General features: G+C 42.2%; 1 protein-coding gene across 2 annotated transcripts in view; it reads right to left on the minus strand.

The window, feature by feature from the left end:
* LOC124805447 (calcium-independent protein kinase C) overlaps window positions 1-16,282 on the minus strand; it is a 236,400-nt gene that overhangs the window by 44,034 nt on the left and 176,084 nt on the right. The window lies entirely within an intron of this gene.

A 16,282-nucleotide genomic window follows, 5' to 3' on the forward strand; every position in this document is an offset into this window, starting at 1 on the left:
CAACCATAAATTTAAAATTTACTGAAAAGACTCCTCTACTAACACATACATATCAGCTTCCTCTCAGCATCCTACAGCCAACAAACTTGCAGCGTTACACCATATGACCCACCATCTTCTTTCTATATCCATGTCCCAGTAAGACTATGACTAGGAACTCAACAGTAAAAACAATAGCCACAAATAATGAATCTGATTCTAACATTATTGACAAAATTTGCAATAAAAAAGTGAAAAAGCATGCCAGGTTCCTACTGTACCCAGTGAATGAGAGATATAGACCAAAGAGGAAATGCTGCAGTTTACCTTTTACAGGCAAAGCTTCAGATAGGATAAGCAGCTTTTGAAAAGAAAGGGTTTCTCTGTGCTTCTCTATGTCCGCAGACAGTAGGTAGATATCTCTTTAATTCAAAAGATAAACAATCAGACATTATGAAAAGTGGGGTTTAAAAAAGATCATCCGCTGAGAGCATAATAATTGCTATATCGGATGGACTGGTATGTAAATTTGCACTAGGCTCTGAGAACACCACAGAATTTAGATATTAAAGAAGTCAGATCCAGCTTTTGCTGAACATTGCATAAATGAAAACCACATACATAATAGATGTAGAAGTCTTACATACAGAAGGAAAGGGTGCAAAGCTCAGTTAGAAATTTTAGGAATTAAGAAACAGATATTTGTGTCCCCACGTTTATTATTGAATGAACAAACTCAGTACGGTTAGTCACCCCTTTCAGATGATATTGCAAGTCTTGCATAGAAGGAAAAAACTTTCATATGTCCATTCACATAACAGAAACTTCCATACTTATGCATAGCTCTACTCCGATGTATATCTAGTCATAGTTGCTGTAAATGCTGTAATAGAGGATTTTGTGAGTGCTGTCCTAATGAATTTTGTAAATCCATATGTCAACAGAGGTAAATTTCTTCAGTTTATGTCAAAAATCAATAGATTTAAAAATGTTGATATGTTTATTTTGATTGGTTCTCATTGTTTGGCTCACTTATGTACTAGAAAATGGGTTCATAAGCCAAAATCTAGGCCATACAATAATAACAAAGTTCATGAGACAAAGCCAAAAAGTGTTTTCTTTCATTAATACTATGTAAAAAATACTCAACTGTATGTAATGAGCTGTACATAAGTACAAATGTAGGCCCAGAAATTCTAGTAGCTATCCTCAGGAAGAAATGAAATTCAGACAGACTTGTACTTATTATGTAGTGCTAGTTTTACATACCCGGAGCATAAACATTCTGAAGACAGTTTTCCTGGCATTTTCCAAATGAGAGTTAAATATGACAATAGGATTCTTCAGCATCATTTACAAAAATAGTTAATTAAAAGCTGTGAAAATATCATTTAAGACATACATCTGTGGGAAACAAATGCACTGATATTTCGAACCAAAGTCTGGACTTCATCTATCTGATGACATCTACAATAACAAGTTAAAAAATTATTATCTTGGAAATTACATTGCAAATGCTTTGATGAAATGCAAGGAACAAAGTCACAGCAAATTAACAGCGAGCTTCCAGGTGTTCAGCTGGTTTCCATTTCTTGCACAGCCATCTTCTTCAGATGCTGCAAGTGTTGCTATTATGTGTACTTGCTGCCTGGTCTGGTTGGAGTCCAGGCAGCAAGTCCACAAAATAACAAAACTAACAGCACCTGAAGGATATGGGTGGGTTGGTCATTGAAATATTGTGCTGAACACCTGGAAGGTCACTATTGATCAATAATGCCAAGAAAACCTGAGAAGTCACAAAGCCACAGCACCATGTAGGTAGATCATTTTTATGTTTAATCTCATTTTGAACCATCCAATTCTTACCCATGAAATCTGATATTTGAGAACGGAAACAATGAGCCAGCATTTTTCTTTCTGAATGTAAAACCGAGATGTTCTTACCATCAGTGGTATATTTCCAATGGAATTCACTAGAGAAAACTATTTTAACAACCATTACTCCACTTGGTTGTCACAGAAAGACAGAAAGAAAGATACATCCCTCAGGGATAGGTTGGATAAGTATACAATGTGGTCTCATATTTGTGTTGTATGATAATGAAAGAAGGGAGATGGTCAAACCCTATTCTAGCACATAGCCTAGTCATTTCAAATAGCACCAAGATGGCCACTGAACTTAACAGCCACATCTGACAGATGGATCATTATCAACCATGTTACATGCTCTCACTCCATCAGAAACTGCGAAGAGGTTTGGAATTTAATTCAGAGCATTGGCACAAGGTATGGCGATTGGTATTGGGTGTACCAACATGGAACATTCAACTTGTCTACAGTGAATGGTGTACCACTCACAACCACAACATATGGCTTAAGAATAATGGTCATAAAAAGATCCTAACCAAATGATGCAAGGTGTTGAGTGCACCAACAGCACAAGGTGGTGTTTAATCCACAGTGTATGTGTTTGTTGTACAATGACTTGAGACCACTCACTCAGGTCACCACGAACATGAAGGGGGATATTCATTTTAACATAATTGTTGACCAATTGTTGCTTATCTTCATGGTGAGTACACAGTGGACAGTCACATCTACCAACATGATAACATCTGTGTTCACAAATCTGCATGCATACATTCTTGGTTTGACAAACATTCAACCACCGTGTTCTGCATCAACCAGACCAGTAAAACACCCACTCTTAATGTCACAGAAATGTCTGGGACTATTTGGAACAGCAAGTGAAACATAACAAACAACATCCCTGCAATTTGGTGGTTCTACAGGATCAAATCATCAATGAGTGGCTTAAGGTGGATGTTGCACATCTGAAGATACTTGTGGACTTTATCCCTTGCTGAATTGAAGTGAGCAGAGGTAGTGTTACTTGGTGACATCTCATGGAGGTGACTAGTTTTTTGGCTAGCATACTTACATATGTTATATCAACATCAATGATGATGTCCTCCAAGCACAGTTAATATTTTCCCCAATTATGGGAAAGCCTTGTCTAATAATAGTTACTGGCCAAAAAAACCAAGGAAATCAGAAATTTTTGTCCCTGAAATGGGATTACACAACTTACTTTTGCACCTTTTCATTTTCAATCAAGTGGAGAAACAGAAAGGATAAAGGATGGCTCACAGCCATTGGATCACATTGAGATTTTGCTTTAAGAAGCAAGGCAACCCCCCATGAACCATGGACCTTGCTGATGGTGGGGAGGCTTGCGTGCCTCAGCGATACAGATGGCCGTACCGTAGGTGCAACCACAACGTAGGTGTATCTGTTGAGAGGCCAGACAAAAGTGTGGTTCCTGAAGAGGGGCAGCAGCCTTTTCAGTAGTTGCAGGGGCAACAGTCTGGATGATTGACTGATCTGGCCTTGTAACACTAACCAAAACGGCCTTGCTCTGCTGGTACTGCGAACGACTGAAAGCAAGGGGAAACTACAGCCGTAATTTTTCCCGAGGGCATGCAGCTTTACTGTATGGTTAAATGATGATGGCGTCCTCTTGGGTAAAATATTCTGGAGGTAAAATAGTCCCCCATTTGGATCTCCAGGCAGGGACTGCTCATGAGGACGTTGTTATCAGGAGAAAGAAAACTGGCATTCTACGGATCGGAGCGTGGAATGTCAGATCCCTTAATCGAGCAGGTAGGTTAGAAAATTTAAAAAGAGAAATGGATAGGTTAAAGTTAGATATAGTGGGAATTAGTGAAGTTTCGTGGCAGGAGGAACAAGACTTTTGGTCAGGTGAATACAGGGTTATAAATACAAAATCAAATAGGGGTAATGCAGGAGTAGGTCTAATAATGAATAAAAAAATAGGAGTGCGGGTAAGCTACTACAAACAGCATAGTGAACACATTATTGTGGCCAAGATAGACACGACGTCCACGCCTGGTACAGTAGTACAAGTTTATATGCCAACTAGCTCTGCAGATGATGAAGAAATTGATGAAATGTATGATGAGATAACAGAAATTATTCAGGTAGTGAAGAGAGATGAAAATTTAATAGTCATGGGTGACTGGAATTCGAGAGTAGGAAAAGCGAGAGAAGGAAAGATAGTAGGTGAATATGGATTGGGGGTAAGAAATGAAAGAGGAAGCCGTCTGGTAGAATTTTGCACAAAGCATAACTTAATCATAGCTAATACTTGATTCAAGAATCATTAAAGAAGGTTGTATACATGGAAGAATTCTGGAGGTACTAGAAGGTATCAGATAGGTTATATAATGGTAAGACAGAGATTTAGGAACCAGGTTTTAAATTGCAAGTCATTTCCCGGGGCAGATGTGGACTCTGACCACAATCTATTGGTTATGAACTGTAGATTAAAACTGAAGAAACTGTAAAAAGGTGGGAATTTAAGGAGATGGGACCTGGATAAACTGACTAAACTAGAGGTTGTACAGGGTTTCAGGGAGAGCATAAGGGAACAATTGTCATGAATGGGGGAAAGAAATACAGTGGAAGAAGAATGGGTAGTTCTGAGGGATGAAGTAGAGAAGGCAGCAGAGGATCAAGTAGGTAAAAAGACGAGGGCTACTAGAAATCCTTGGGTAACAGAAGAAATATTGAATTTAATTGATGAAAGGAGAAAATATAAAAATGCAGTAAACGAAGCAGGCAAAAAGGAATACAAACGTCTCAAAAATGAGATCGACAGGAAGTGCAAAATGGCTAAGCAGGGATGGCTAGAGGACAAATGTAAGGATGTAGAGACTTATCTCACTAGGGGTAAGATAGATACTGCCTACAGGAAAATTAAAGAGACCTTTGGAGGAAAGAGAAACATTTGTATGAATATCAAGAGCTCTGATGGAAACCCAGATCTAAGCAAAGAAGGGAAAGCAGAAAGGTGGAAGGAGAACATAGAGGGTCTATACAAGGGCGATGTACTTGAGGACAATATTATGGAAATGGAAGAGGATGTAGATGAAGATGAAATGGGAGATACGATACTGCGTGAAGAGTTTGACAGAGCATTGAAAGACCTAAGTCGATACAAGGCCCCGGGAGTAGACAACATTCCATTAGAACTACTGACGGCCTTGGGAGAGCCAGTCCTGACAAAACTCTACCATCTGGTGAGCAAGATGTATGAGACAGGTGAAATACCCACAGACTTCAAGAAGAATATAATAATTCCAATCCCAAAGAAAGCAGGTGTTGACAGATGTGAAAATTACTGAACTATCTGTTCAATAAGTCACAGCTGCAAAATACTAACACGAATTCTTTACAGATGAATGGAAAAACTGGTAGAAGCCGACCTTGGAGATGTTCAGTTTGGATTCCGTAGAAATATTGGAACATGTGAGGCAATACTGACCTTACGACTTATCTTAGAGGAAAGATTAAGGAAAGGCAAACCTATGTTTCTAGCATTTGTAGACTTAGAGAAAGCTTTTGACATTGTTGACTGGAATACTCTCTTTCTAATTCTAAGTGTGGCAGGGGTAAAATACAGGCAGTTATAAGAGTGGAAGGTCATGAAAGGGAAGCAATGATTGGGACGGGAGTGAGACAGGGTTGTTGCCTCTCCCCGATGTTATTCAATCTGTATATTGAGAAAGCAGTAAAGGAAACAAAAGAAAAATTTAGAGTAGGTATTGAAATCCAGGGAGAAGAAATAAAAACTTTGAGGTTTGCTGATGACATTGTAATTCTGTCAGAGACAGCAAAGGACCTGGAAGAGCAGTTGAATGGTATGGATAGTGTCTTGGAAGGAGGATATAAGATGAACATCAACAAAAGCAAAATGAGGATAATGGAATGTAGTCGAATTAAGTCGGGTGATGCTGAGGGAATTAAATTAGGAAATGAGACACTTAAAGTAGTAAAGGAGTTTTGCTGTTTGTGGAGCAAAATAACTGATGATGGTTGAAGTAGAGAGGATATAAAACGTAGACTGGCAATGGCAAGGAAAGCGTTTCTGAAGAAGAGAAATTTGTTAACATCGAGTATAGATTTAAGCGTCAGGAAGTCGTTTCTGAAAGTAGTTGTACAGAGTGTAGCCATGTATGGAAGTGAAACATGGACGATAAACAGTTTGGACAAGGAGAAAATAGAAGCTTTCGAAATGTGGTGCTACAGAAGAATGCTGAAGATTAGATGGGTAGATCACATAACTACTGAGGAGGTATTGAATAGAATTGGGGAGAAAGGGAGTTTGTGGCACAACTTGACAAGAAGAAGGGACCGGTTGGTAGTACATGTTCTGAGGCATCAAGGGATCACAAATTTAGCATTGGAGGGCAGCGTGGAGGGTAAAAATCATAGAGGGAGACTAAGAGATGAATACACTAAGCAGATTCAGAAGGATGTAGGTTGCAGTACTGGGAGATGAAGAAGCTTGCACAGGATAGAGTAGCATGGAGAGCTGCATCAAACCAGTCTCAGGACTGAAGACCACAACAACAACATGCAAGGCTAGCCTTATCAGCTTTATTTGCTTTGCCAGGGAGGAGGGGGTGTCACCTGAGATGTGCAATTCAATAATTCCCTTCCTACCAGAACATATTCCCTCAGCCAAGTTTCAGAGGCCTGTGCAGGACCAATGTTTCTGCAGGGGTATGCAGTGCTACCTGTGGAGGCCACAAAAATTATTTGGTCCCAATATCAAGCAGATCGTGGAATGTCATTCTGAAATCAAGGGCAATGTGGAACGAGGTACTGGCAGAATTAAAGCTGTGAGGATGGTTCGTGAGTTGTGCTTGGGTAGCTCAGATGGTAGAGCACTTGCCTGCGAAAGGTAAAGTTCCCAAGATCAAGTCTCAGTCCTGCACATGGTTTTAATCTGCCAGGAAGTTTCATATCAGTGCATATTCTGCTGCAGAGTGAAAAATCTCTTTCTGGAAACATTCCCCAGGCTGTGGCTAAGCCATCTCTCTGTAATATCCTTTCTTCCAGGAGTGCTAGTTCTGGTTCGCAGAAGAGCTTCTGTGAAGTTTGGAAGGTAGGAGATGAAGTACTGGCAGAATTAAAGCTGTGAGGATGGGTTGTGATTGTGCTTGGGTAGCTTAGATGGTAGAGCACGTGCCCACAAAAGGCAAAGGTCTCGAGTTCGAGTCTTGACTGGCACACAGTTTTAATCTTCCAGGAAGTTTAAAATAAACATAATTTGTCTTCAAGATTAACTGATGAGGAGTAAACTGGCAATTAAAAAGCAGTGATTACTGTTTGACTTCTGGTTTTCCATACTCTTATGCAACTTCAGAGAGGAGAGGACTGTTTATATATTTGAATACAGCCACACTTTAATGGAAAGGGGGACGGAAGTTTCCCTGCTGTGGGGAAACTTATGAGATCACGGCAGGAGTACTGGAAAGCAGGAACAGATCTTGGAGATAATTGCAGGCAAAGACCATGTTGCACACAAAGGAAGGGAGGATGTCAACAGTGAGTACTGGCCCAGCAAAAATGCCAATGAACTCAGAGCAAGGGAGGAAGAAACAGTAACTTAAGGAGTATAAAGTACAGTAAAAGAATTAATGTAATAAATAAAATAAGGTCTGGTAGAAGTGGGGAAGTTTGAACAACGTACAGAATGGAACTGAAACAGGAAAGAAGGTGGAAGTGAAGAAAAGTCACAGGCAAATTTAGCATAACTGTTACAACTGTGGTTAAAATATCTGATGCTTTGTGTTGACATTGCAACCAGTCACTCTCTAATATTTTTTTTGAAAGAAAGACTTCTTTTCTTCCAGTAGCTAGGTTTTGAGCCACAGCAGTCTCATCGTCAGATGACTGTTATTTACAGGATCTTCATTTTATACCAGGTAAAGCTGGTCCGTAGTGTTTTGGCAATATTATGTAATTTCTGAGGAAGTAACTATAGTACTTTAAAGTTATCCATTGCACACAAAAGTGGAAAACACAGCACTTAGATGCACTTGGTTTAACATTGTACAAATGTTCACCTTTCAACAGCTTGTACACAAGTGGCATTTTCTGTGCTGGTGTATACTGAATAGTTTTAAAGTGCCACACTTGTAACTTCAGGAACTACATAACATCACCATGATCACTGCAACTGGCTTGGCCAAATAAATAATTAAATCTTTGTAAATGCCCACCATCTGATGATGAACCTGCTGTGATTCAAAAGCTAGCTAATGAAAGAATGGAAGCCTTTTTTTGCATTAGTGGCCACAGGAATTACACAAAGCATCTGTGTGCAAGACAGTCAGAAACAGGAAGACAGAAATTAATAAAGATTCACATCAGAGGGACTGCAAGATTTTAGTTTGTGATGGAGTAATAGATCTCATCTGCACAGGAAGGGCTCATGGTCCACAAGCAATTGTAGTACTCTTATACTAACCACTATGATGATTATGATGGGAATTGTGGAAGTGATTGTAAACAAGGGAAGTCTCTTAGACAGCTGCACGAAATATTATGTAGACAGCAAAATATTATTTATTAGCATTACCACGTACAAAAATAAAGATCCAGATCTGTCTTGAGTGGAAAGTCTCAGGGAACATATGAAAAAAATTATCTTGTTAATTTTCAAGCCAATCAGTTTACAGAACAGAATGAATTTGTCACTGTGCAGCAGAGTGTGTGCTGATATGGAACTTCCTGACAGATTAAAACTGTGTTCTGGACTGAGACTCAAACTTCGGATGTTTGCCTTTTGCAGGCAAGTGCTCTTCCAGCTGAACAGCCCAAGTGTGACTCATGACCCATCCTCACAGCTTTACTTCCATGAGTACCTGATCTCCTACCTTCCAAACCTCACACAAGTTCTCCTGCAAAACTTGCAGGACTAGCATCCTGGAAGGGTATTGTGGAGAGATGGCTTAGCCACAGCTTGGAGGATGTTTCCAGAATGAATTTTTTACTCTGCAGCAGTGTATGTGCTGATATGAAACATCCTGGCTGATTAAAACTGTGTGTGGACTAAGACTCGAACTTCGGATCTTTGCCTTTCAAGGGCATGTCCTCTGCCAACTAATTTACCCAGGCATGGCTCACAACATGTCCTCTTGTCTCTGACATTTCAGACTTCACAGAAGTTCTCCTGCAAAACTTGTGGGACTTGCGCTGCTGGTAGAGAGGACACTGCGGAGACAAAGGTCCTGAGTTTGAGTCTTGGTCGAGCACACAGCTTTAATCTGCCAGGAAGTTTCATATCAGTGTGCATCTCATTCCCTCCTAGCTTCCCTAGTGCTATCTCTGTCTGCAGAGGTCCATATTCCAAAGTGACAACTTTGTGAATTCTAATAGATTTTCCTCAGGATTTATTTATGAAGAATAATGTTTCTGCTGGCAATGACATGCTAGTTTCTGGTTGCAGTAGTACTTACAACAAAACTTGTTTCTGACATAAAGTACTGGGAAGAAAGCCACAAAAGTGACAATTATCTGTTTATGAAACAAGAGCGATGCCATTGTCAACGACTTCAGATAACACCCCAAAAAATGGAATAACAGACAGAGCAGCAGAAGTAGTAAACGAAATTCTAGCACTTGTCTCCCTCCTCCCACTTATGATCCCTTTCTGAAACTAGTCCAGGAAAAACTGAGGCTGATACATTTAGAAGCCGAGTTTACACTTCAGAGCATTCAAGGTAAATGATTCCAACCTTCTGAGGCCATTTTTCTTATCTTGCTTGGACAAAGAAAATGGTCTCAGCTTCTCTAGCTTGTCATTCTTCTAAATCTTTAGCTCACAAGGAAATTAATTTCATTAAAAGTGTTATGTGGTCCAGTGTGGTCAATTGCCAACAACAATAAAAATTGGTGAGATAATCGCATTTGGTGTGGACAGGCAACTTACACAGCCTAATCTGCAAGTGTTAATTACACTTATCAAAACTCCCAATGGAAACAGTTCTAGGCTATGTTTCTTAATTACAACATGTTTGTCCATTTTGTGCCAGTTGTCAATAGCACAAGCATTTTAATAAACACAGGTCACCACTAAACATTAACAAATGCAGCATAAGCACAGGTGCCACAGCATTCATATTGGGAAGAATGGACAAAGTACTGTAAGTAAATAGCATTTTTGTAGTATGGCAACTCAGTTAAAACAATCATTGCCTGCCAAATACTACTTAAAGAATGGACAATACGAGTCACTTTGTAGTCAGTGAGTCCAAACACAGTGTCTTTGCATCTCCACAACACGCTCTCGATAGGTGCCCAGGTTGTCAGTTTTCAAGCTAACATTAGAGCTGCAGCTACTCTAACTGATACAGACATATGCCACCTCCTGGATTCATCAGCATTGTCATTAATGCCACATCAGTTAATCGGTCACAGTAACCAGCTAATCTCAATAACAAGACTGGTCACTGTCAATGTACCATGCAGTGGTAAAGACACTGAACTTGCATTAGGAAGGATAACAGTCCAAATTCCTGCCCAACTGTCCAAATGGTTTTATATGATCTGAAGGCAAATGCTAGGATGGTTCCTTTGAATAGGAAATGACTGATTCCCTTTGCCATTCTTCCTCAATTGGGGCTTGTACTCCTTTTACAATGACCTTGCCATTGACAGAACATTACACCTTAATCTTCCTTCCTCCCTTTTGCTGTCATTACAGCTTACAAAACTGTGTTAAGATACCTCCATATCATCGTGGCCAACCAGGTCAGCATTGTTAAAGCTTTCACAATTTTTGGTGTTAAGTTGCTGAGAGAGGTGGTGTCATTTTGGATATGACCTCTTTCCAGGCTCTTGTTATCTCTGTCAAGAATTTAAACCTCCTTGTCCTTCATACTCCATACTAAGTGATACAAACAATGTAGAATCTCTCAAGGAAGCAATCAAATCAAAACTAGACTGGCTTAAATGACATGGAGTTACATGATTCGGTATTAACAGAAAACACTTTGGGAAGCTACCCTTCACAGTAAGTATTATCTCACCCCCAACCAGAGGAACTTCTCTCTAAACTCATTGGTAGTGACTGCTTCCCAGACTGACCTGGTCAATGCCTACCATTTGATGAATTCTCACTCTGTTTAGTAATAACACACCCTTTAGATTATAACATTGTAAATGATTACTATTCTTTATTATTAGCACTCCTTCATTGTTTCAGTATGATTTTAAACAGCTGACTCAACCTGTTTTTCCATGTGTTATTTGTTTGGATGACTTCACTGTCTCTGGAACTGTGCAGTAGGAACACCTCATTAATTTTTATATGTTGCTGTAGAAACTGGGAGAATCCAGCCTTTAGTCTAATGTTCAGAAGTGTTAGTTTTTCAAAATATATGTGATATATTTGAAGAAAAGAAGCCATAGACCTGCCTGAGCAACATCCACAGCCTTTGACATACTGCCTGTGTCAAGAAACTTGAAAGAAATTAATTTTTGCTTAGGAAGGATAAATTATTATGACAAGTTCCTACCACCCTTTGTGCCAATAACTCATCCTCTCACTCAACAACAGAAAAAGGCACCCCATTTAGTTGGGCATCAGCTTGTGACAAGGTGTAGGTAACATTAAAACAGCAGCTTCATTTGATGTCCTACACAGCAGATTATATTTCTGGCAAGCCATTGATTTTTGCAGCTCATGCATTTCAATACAGAGTCAGTACCATTCTATCACAATATAATCCTGACTCTTCAAACAACCATAAGCATATTCCTCCAAGACCTTAACCCAGACAAATAACATTGTTCCCACCACAAATATGGCTATAGAAGCAGTTGTGTCTATATAGATACTGTGCAAAGAAAAATTAAAGAAATCTTTGGAGCAAAGAGAAGCACCACGACAGGTATCTGCAGAGGGGAGCAAGGAGTGCTTGCCATCACCTAAAATATAAGGGTATGCTTTATATTTATTACAAAGTTTTCACACATCTCATGCAATAGTGGTCTGTAATTTTACTGAGCCATGGATTTAGGAATATCACCACTTTGAGAAGTACTAATTTCGTACTTTTATTGATTGTTTTTGTTGCTATCCAACAGGATTTACTTAACTGCTCTGACAATTTTTTATTTCAGACTTCTTATTTTTGGTGGTGAAAACCTAACACTATTTACTTATGAAGAAAAATATTTTATGAAAATCTGGTTGAATACCCTGAACCTTAAAATAACGAGAGAAGCCTCCGCGAAGGATGTGTCATTAATAACACATTCGGGTGTCCCCTGGGCAACGGCTCTAAGCCGGGAGATTCTCTCACACCAGAAGCATCACAGTAGAGTGACATAATGTCTTGAGAAAAACCAGATAGGTTCTTATCAGAACCGGCTTTGACGATCATCTCTGTGAACATAGAAGGTCTTTCGTCTTGCAAAGAACAATTGCTGAGTGAGCTCTGTCAAAAAAACAAATGTGACATACTCTGTGCACAAGAAACGCATAGGGACATCCAACACTGATGCCCCAAGTTTCCAGGGATGAAACTAGAAGCAGAAAGACCGCACGCGCAATACGGGAGTGCTGTGTTCACCAAACCGGACCTCCAAGTGAGGATGGTGGATCACACTGAGGAGGAGATATCGAGGGTGGAATCTGGTGAATACATGGTGACCTCACTGTATAAGCCCCCAAATGTAGACTTCCACTTTGAACCACCAGTAAAAATCGGTAAACAGAAAACAGCTTTCATCATCGGCGATTTCAACAGCCATAGTCATGTATGGGGATATGCACAAGAAGACAAAAATGGTGAAGCCGTTCTGGCGTGGGCTGCGTCAAACCACCTGGCACTTATCCATGACAGCAAACTTCCCACATCTTTCAACAGCGGTAGGTGGTGCCGCGGATACAACCCAGATCTCCTATTCGTCGGCGAAGAAATAGCACAACAGCGCTTTAAGTCCATCTGCGCCCCCATCCCAAAGACACAACATCGTCCAATAATGTGCCAAATGTTGCCAATACTTATACCATGAAAAGTAAAGTTCAGAAGGAGATATAATTTCAGGAAGGCAGACTGGCCCAAATTCACCAGAATACTAGAAGAGAGAGTCCAGACATATAGCCCAGATCCAGAGAACTATGACAGCTTTGTGGACACCATCAAAATCTGCTCCCGAGCATCTATTCCAAGGGGATGCAGAACAAGTTACACACCAGTTCTCACCCAGGAAACAGTAGCCCTACTGGAAGAGTATCAAATGCTCTTCGAAAGAAACCCTCACCAAAGGAAGAGTTATTACCTTCCGGATATCAGAAGTGAGAAGAGAGAAATGGACCAAAATGATCGAGGAAACTAATTTTGGCAGAGATAGTCAAAAGGCCTGGAAACTCGTAAAACACCTAGCCAATGACCCCACCAAATCAAATCTACACGCGAACGTCACAGCAGACCAAATTGCACACCAGCTTCTCACAAATGGGAAACCACCAAGATACAACAACCTAAAGACAAAAAAGAGGGGCATAGAACGAAAGCCCCCTCAGGAGACCAAAGAACTATCCAAGCCATTTACCTTGGCGGAACTGGAGAAGGTGATCAGTAAGTGCAAAATGCACAGAGCAGCCGGCCTTGATGATATATGCGTCGAGCAAATAAAGCATTTTGGACCTGTAACAAGGAAATGGCTAGTTGATATGATGAACAACTGCATGAAATCCTGCAAAATTCCAAAAACCTGGAGAAAATCGTGAGTCACTGCCATCCTAAAACCAGGCAAAGAACGTAACAATTCCAAAAACTATAGTCCGATCTCTCTGCTATGCCATTTTTACAAGGTTTTGGAAAGCATGATACTTCACAGAATCATGGACGCCATTGAGCCCCTCCTGATACCACAACAAGCAGGATTCAGACAGGGGAAATGCTGTGCGTCACAGGTGCTAAAATTAACGCAACACATAGAGGATGGGTTCGAGAACAGGAAGATCACCGGGGCTGTCTTCCTAGACCTATCAGCAGCCTACGACACAGTCAACCACCGACTGCTCCTGGGGAAAATATATGCAATGAGTAGGGACTACAGACTAACCTTACTGATTGGAAACCTACTCCAGAATCGAAGATTCTTCGTGGATTTTCAGGGACAGAGAAGCCGGTGGAGGATACAGAAGAATGGCCTCCCCCAAGGAAGCATACTGGCCCCAACTCTTTTTAATATACACTCCTGGAAATTGAAATAAGAACACCGTGAATTCATTGTCCCAGGAAGGGGAAACTTTATTGACACATTCCTGGGGTCAGATACATCACATGATCACACTGACAGAACCACAGGCACATAGACACAGGCAACAGAGCATGCACAATGTCGGCACTAGTACAGTGTATATCCACCTTTCGCAGCAATGCAGGCTGCTATTCTCCCATGGAGACGATCGTAGAGATGCCGGATGTAGTCCTGTGGAACGGCTTGCCATGCCATTTCCACCTGGCGCCTCAGTTGGACCAGCGTTCGTGCTGGACGTGCAGACCGCGTGAGATGACGCTTCATCCAGTCCCAAACATGCTCAATGGGGGACAGATCCGGAGATCTTGCTGGCCAGGGTAGTTGACTTGGCACCTTCTAGAGCACGTTGGGTGGCACGGGATACATGCGGACGTGCATTGTCCTGTTGGAACAGCAAGTTCCCTTGCCGGTCTAGGAATGGTAGAACGATGGGTTTGATGACGGTTTGGATGTACCGTGCACTATTCAGTGTCCCCTTGACGATCACCAGTGGTGTACGGCCAGTGTAGGAGATCGCTCCCCACACCATGATGCCGGGTGTTGGCCCTGTGTGCCTCGGTCGTATGCAGTCCTGATTGTGGCGCTCACCTGCACGGCGCCAAACACGCATACGACCATCATTGGCACCAAGGCAGAAGCGACTCTCATCGCTGAAGACGACACGTCTCCATTCGTCCCTCCATTCACGCCTGTCGCGACACTACTGGAGGCGGGCTGCACGATGTTGGGGCGTGAGCGGAAGACGGCCTAACGGTGTGCGGGACCGTAGCCCAGCTTCATGGAGACGGTTGCGAATGGTCCTCGCCGATACCCCAGGAGCAACAGTGTCCCTAATTTGCTGGGAAGTGGCGGTGCGGTCCCCTACGGCACTGCGTAGGATCCTACGGTCTTGGCGTGCATCCGTGTGTCGCTGCGGTCCGGTCCCAGGTCGACGGGCACGTGCACCTTCCGCCGACCACTGGCGACAACATCGATGTACTGTGGAGACCTCACGCCCCACGTGTTGAGCAATTCGGCGGTACGTCCACCCGGCCTCCCGCATGCCCACTATACGCCCTCGCTCAAAGTCCGTCAACTGCACATGCGGTTCACGTCCACGCTGTCGCGGCATGCTACCAGTGTTAAAGACTGCATGGAGCTCCGTATGCCACGGCAAACTGGCTGACACTGACGGCGGCGGTGCACAAATGCTGCGCAGCTAGCGCCATTCGACGGCCAACACCGCGGTTCCTGGTGTGTCCGCTGTGCCGTGCGTGTGATCATTGCTTGTACAGCCCTCTCGCAGTGTCCGGAGCAAGTATGGTGGGTCTGACACACCGGTGTCAATGTGTTCTTTTTTCCATTTCCAGGAGTGTATATACTAATGACCAGCCCCACCCCCAATGCACCGAAAGCTTCATATATGCAGATGATTGCGCCATTACCACTCAAGCAGACAGCTTTGAAACTGTTGAACAGAATCTGTCAGAAGCCCTCGAACAGCTTGCCACCTACTATAAGGGGAACCATCTCAAACCCAACCCAGGGAAAACCCAAACCTGCATCTTCCACCTAAAGAACAGACAATCTGCAAGAAGACTACAACTTAACTGGGAAGGAGTGCCCCTGGAACATTGCAAAACACCAAAATACTTAGGTGTCACCTTGGATAGAGCACTCACCTATGAAAAGCACTGCATGAACACTAAACACAAAGTAGCCGCGAGAAACAACATTGTACACAAACTAAAGGGCACTACATGGGGGGCACAGCCTGGAATAGTGAAAGCCACAGCTCTCACTTTGTGCTATTCAACAGCGGAGTACACGTGCCCAGTGTGGTACAATTCTAGCCGCGTCAAGCAAGTGGACATACCGCTTAATGAATCCTGCCACATCATCGCAGGCTGTCTGAGACCAACCCCGACTGATAAATTGTACTGCCTGGCAGGCGTGGCCCCACCAGATATTAGAAGGAAAGTAGCAGCCAGGAAAGAAAAGACAAAGGCGTTGACCTCACCAGCCCACCCGCTGTACAAACACCAGCCAGCCCGCTGTCGACTAAAATCTAGAAAAAGCTTCCTGCACACGGCAGGCAATGTGGTGAGAAGAAAACATGCATCTTGGGGAGTGGTTAGTCCCAAATGAAGAACTCCCTCCTAGCCATATGGAA

This window comes from Schistocerca piceifrons, chromosome 1 (genome assembly GCF_021461385.2).
Source record: "Schistocerca piceifrons isolate TAMUIC-IGC-003096 chromosome 1, iqSchPice1.1, whole genome shotgun sequence".
Lineage (NCBI taxonomy): Eukaryota > Metazoa > Arthropoda > Insecta > Orthoptera > Acrididae > Schistocerca > Schistocerca piceifrons.